Raw genomic sequence first — 6,000 nt, forward strand, 5'->3', positions numbered from 1 at the left:
TAGGGTAGAAAAAAATGAGCAAGTATATTATAGATAGTGAGACCCAGATTTCTCTACCAGAGAAAGAAGTTACACATAAGCACAGAGGGTGTTCTAGTTTTCCATCACTATCACAACGAATTACCGTAAATTTAGTGGCTTAAAATAATGCAAATTTATTATATTACAGATCCATAAGCTAGAATTCCAACATGGGTCTCTGTGAGCTAAAATGAAGGCATTTCTTTCTGGTGGCTATAAGGGATAATCTCTTTCCTTGATTTTCCTGCTTGTAGAGCCACTCATATTCCTTGGCTCATGGCTCCGTTCCTCAATCTTCAAAGCCAGCAGTGTTTCATCTCTGTGTCTTTCTTGCATAGTCACATATCCCCCTGACTTCCTCTTTAGCCTCCCTCTTTTACCTTTAGGGACCTCGTTGATTATATTGTATAATCCCAGATAATCTGGAATAATATCCATATTTTAAGGTCAGCTGATTAGAAACTTTAATTTCATCTGCAACTTTAGTTCTCCTGTGCAATGTAAGGTAACATATTCACAAGTTTCAAGAATTAGGATGTAGACATCCTTGGGGGAGCCGTTATTTTTCGTACCATAGGAGGAATAATAAAATAAACCCTGTAGTGCTGGATTAGGTCAGAGATATCAATGTAAATTCATGTTTATTTTTATACACAGGTAGATATAGAATAAAATATAGATAGTGTGTATATACATAGAGTTCCTAGCTCTGTCCACCAAGATGACAAAGAAACAATAACACCCCAATAGCAACAAGCACACCTAGGCACAGATCTTGTTTTCTAAACACGTTCTCCGATAAAAACAACCAGGGCTCCTTGGAGAAATGGATGATTCCAGGTCTGGGGAAGGGAATATACTAGATAAACCTGGAGTATCTTGTAGTGACAAAGAGTGCCTTAAAGAACACCAAAAGGATAGGGCCATGTCAAAAGAATATAAGATCCAACCTGAAAGAGTTCCCAATGGCCTAAGCTGGGCAAATTGGAGAAATAAACTAAATAATAATATTATTGTATTTTAACTCAAAGAATAAGTGAGTCAATACCAATATAAATAAATAATTGAGTAATAGGGAGGAAAGGGCAGCTCTTTCTTACAGTAGAATTCCAATTAATAAAGGTAGAAGGAATGAAGGAAATAGAAAATCACAGTACAATACACAGTCCAGTACAATAATTTCTGTAGGCAAGATTCACAGATGAATGCCAAATATAATGAATGAAACTTTAAGGAGAAATTGGAGATTTGCATCTCCCTCAAATATCATAAATTTCTGTGGTTGATACATTTACAAATTCTTTGATTCTCCTCCCTCTAGGAGGTAGAGTTTAATTCTCCTCCACTTAAATATGGGCTAGACTTAAAAACTTGCTTGTATAAGAAAGACTATGAGCTGTAACTGAGAATGTATGTATGTATTGCGTCCGTATGTTGCTGTGAAGAGTAACTGAACTGTAAAAATCCTAGAAGACACCACCTTGACCAAGAGGCCAAAGTTAACGTCACCAGTGATAAATCTTGTGGATATATCATGTACCCCCTGATATGATGTGCTGAGAAGGGAAGTTTGCCTCTGTGGCATTCTTCTCCTTAATGTAAAACCGCAGTCTAATCTTGAGACTACATCAGACAAAGCCAAATTGAGGGACATTGTATGAAATAACTGACCAATACTCTTCAAAAGTGCCAGGGTTGTGAAACACAACAAAAGACTGAGAAACTGTCGCAGATTGGAGGAGACTAAAGAGCTATAACAAGTAGATGCAGTGTGGCATCCTGCATTTGATCCTAGGACAGAAAAAGTACATCAGTGGAAAAATTGGTGGAATCATAATAAAGTCTGTAGTTCAACTAACAGTAATGTGACAGTATTAATCTTGGTAAATGTATCATTGTTATATAATGTGTTAACATTATGGGAAGCTGGATAAAGATTACGCAGAATCTCTCCATAGTATTCTTGCAAATCTTCTATAAATTTAAACTTATCTTAAAATATTTTAAGGGGGCAAAAGCCTTGAACAGACATTTCACAAAGGCAAATATACGAATGGCCAACACACATCAAAAAGTATTCAATATCATTCGTCATCTGAGAAAAGTAAATTAAAATCACAATAAGATATCAATACACACCCACCTGAACAGTTAAAATTAAGAAAACTGTTAACACCAAATGTGGGCAAGGATGTGGAGCAATCAAAACTTTCCTACATTTGGGAGGGAGTACAAAATGACAGTTTTTGAAAATGGCCTTGCAACTTCTTATAAAACTAAGGTATCCTATGACAAAGCAATTGGACTCCTACATACTCGATATAAAGAAAAAATATGCATCCACATAAAAGCTTGTGCATGAACATTCATAGAAGATTTAACCATAATAACCCAAAACTGGAGACAGCTCAGTGGTCTATCAATATGAAAATGGATAAACAAACTTTGGTGTATTCATAAAATTGAATATTACTCACAATAATAAGGAACAAACTACAGACTACATGGAATAACATTATTTTGTGTGAAAAAAAACTTCCCATATAAAAGTACTTACTGTCTTATTAGATGCATATGAAATTCCAGAGCAGACAAGATCAATCTATTGTAGGAAAAATATCAGAACAGTGTTTGCCTTTCAGGGGAATGGGGCAAGGATTGACCGGGTTGGGGAATGAGAGAATTCTGGGATGATGATAATGTTCTATATTTTGAAAGGTATTTAGGTCACACACGTGTATGCAATTATCAAAACTCTTCAAATGTGGATTTAAGTCTTTTGCATTTCATGGGATGTAAAATTTACATCAAAAGAAAATCTATAAGCAAATATTTAACTGTAATTAATGATATATCTTCTGAAGGATTTAGGGATGAGTGTATTGATGTTTGCAATTTACTTTGAAATGCATCAAAAAATAGGATGGCTAGATGGATGGAGAAAGAGACAGATGTATAGCTGATAAAGCACAAGTACAGTAAAATGTTAATGGTAGAATTTAGGTTGTGGAATTTTAGGTGTTCATTTAAAAATATCTTTGACTTTGTTCTGAAAATTATGAATATTTTTATAATAAAATTTTGGAAAAATAGGTTTAAATTAACAATTTCAATCGAACAGTATCTATGGAAAATCAAAGAAATAATTGTGCTCAGTCTCGCCACTTTAATGAAACAGAGTCCATTTTGGACATATTACTATTAAAACAGATTAAAATAAAAATATTGCACCGAGGGGGCTGGCCCCGTGGCCGAGCGGTTGAGTTCCCGCGCTCTGCTGCAGGCGGCCCAGTGTTTCATTGGTTCGAATCCCGGGAGCGGACATGGCACTGCTCATCAAACCACGCTGAGGCAGCGTCCCACATGCCACAACTAGAAGAACCCACAACGAAGAATATACAACTATGTATCTGGGGGCTTTGGGGAGAAAAAAGGAAAAAAATAAAATCTTTAAAAAAAAATATTGCACCTAAAAAATGGTCAAGATGAAGTCAAAAAAACACATAGGCCATAAAATGTTTACTAGCCGGATGTCAAAGGCTTGGTCTCAGAGTGACTGGAGATGAGGGGGTTTGAACTTGGCAGAAACTAACATGGTAGCCAAAGACTTGATGGCCATTGGACAACATTCAATTGTTAGCAAGCTACTGCTTTGTGTAGGCTAGTTGGCCTATCTTGAGAAAGAAATTACGTTATGGGACTGAAAATGGGCAGAATCAGTGAGACAGTGATGAATTGGTAACATGTATTCAAGAGGATGAAGTAGGACTAGAGTAACACACAAGGAAGCAAAGGCTGGAGTTGGTTGATATCAGTATCAGGATTTCAACATTGTGTCTCAGAGTCCCAAGAAGGTCACCAAAAACATTGCAAAGACAAGGAATTCCAACCCATGGAGATTCCCATATCCTAGGGAAGCAATTTCCATGATCCTTGCCAGATTTGCCTTTTCTTTACTGGGCATGTTCTAGAGTACTGTTTCTTCACTAGAGGAATTCCATCCATTAGGATGTGTTTGGGAAATTGTGGGGAATTTTGGTTGTCACAATATTTGGGAGGTGCTACTGACATTTAGTGTATGGAGGCCGGTGATGCTAGTTTTTCTAAAATGCATGGGATAATCCCGTGTAATGAAGAGTTATCCTCAATCCCACACAGTTTTCGAATATTCCAGTGAGCCATAATAATACAGGTGAGAAAAACTGTTTGTAATTATCTGACTCCTGTCTTATCTCAACAGTAGCTTTTATCATACTGTTTTCCTTTCTTATATGTAATGGTCCCAATCCTCTTACTTTTCACAAATATAAACTTATTCATTTTAAGTTGGTGCAATCATGTATTTCATTATGTTGTCTAATGTAGTCATGCCGTTGCATTTATATATTGAAATAAATATTGTTTTATTGTAAATTACTTTCCTTTCATTTCTCGTTTATATTTCAGGTCACTATATTGATTTTTTAATATTATGTATGTAGGTAGGTTATATTATCTATGAATATATCTATGAATATCAGGATAGTGAAGAGGAAGTCACAAATTATTTGTTATGAAGAGGGAGTATTAGGTTTCGTAGGAATGAGAGCCACTGATCTAGAGTTGAGAATGAAAGATGAATATGGATAATAAGTAAGGCTTGAGGTTGTTGAAATCCTGGCTCATTATTACCAAAGTAGGAGGAACAAATCACTAGTGTGAATGAGCCACTGGAGCAGAAAGTTTCTGCCTGAGAAGAATCATTACTAATGTGTGTCAGGCCCTTTTCATCAGCTTGTCATTTTATTCTCGCAACAACCCTGTAAGATAAGTACTATTATTATCCCCATTTTTCGGATGAGGTAATCGGACCTCAGAAAGATGAAGTCAGTTGCCTAAGTTCTCTTAGTCACTGAGTGGCAGAGCCTAGGGTAGAACTCAAGTCAGTCTGATACCAAAGACAGACAAAAATAACACAGAAACCCCCTTCTGTCAGTGAATTTCTAACCTAACTGGATATGTAAGATGTGCAGTAAGTTTGTACTTAACTTAGAGGAAGTTAAATTACAGGGGAAAAGAAAATAGTGGTAGCTGGAGGAATAGCAAGGGCAGTTGTCCGTGTGTGTGTGTGTGTGTGTGTGTGTCCCATTGTGTCTGAAGGACATTTCAACAAAGATTTACTGAATTCCTACTATGTGCATGGTAAAAAGCCTGAAAAGAGGTTGAAAACATAGTGAAATGCTGGGGCAGGGAACCAGTCTTTAAGGAGGTTGCAGGGGTGGGGGGGGAAGGGGCCCAACACAGGTGAAAGGGCACACCTATTTGTTAGAGGCCAGAGGCCTGTGGAAGAAAGGGATTGCAATATGAAAGAAATTTGGGGGACAGAGTAGGCGGGCATCAGCCAGCCCTGCTTTGAAAAGGCCAGGATGAGGTCATCCTTACCCACTGAGCAAAGACTCAAAAGAGGATGGGATAAGTTGGAGAGGCCAAGAAGACCAGAAAAGGTTTGGAACATGTTGTGGCATGAATAAGGCCAAAGAATCAACAATAACTGAATAAAAGATTGTGAAGCTGTCTGCAGGGCTCTGGGGAAGTTAAGCTGCAGGGATTTACGCATTTGTTGATTATCCGCTTTGTGCGCTACCCATAGTAAATATTCAACTCCAGACAGCTGCTTTTGCAACTTCCCCACTTGTGGCCCCCCAGCCAATGTTCTGTCTCATTTTTTCCTAAATTGTGAGCAATCTGAGCAACAAATTATGAAGACAGAGCATACACATATAAGGTTTTCTGTTATAATCAAAATTTACAACAAAATTAATCTGACACATATTTAATGATATGCATAATTGTTATTGTGCTGGGTGGCAATTAGGCATAAATTGTAAACAGTTCATATAAATGCCTGTAATTAAAATTACTTCCACACAGTTAAACCAAATTCTTAGTTTCTTTCGTGAGTTTGTCAGTCTTGTATATCCCTCATCTGCATCCACGTCA

This window comes from Equus asinus, chromosome X (genome assembly GCF_041296235.1).
Source record: "Equus asinus isolate D_3611 breed Donkey chromosome X, EquAss-T2T_v2, whole genome shotgun sequence".
NCBI classification, from domain to species: Eukaryota; Metazoa; Chordata; class Mammalia; order Perissodactyla; family Equidae; genus Equus; species Equus asinus.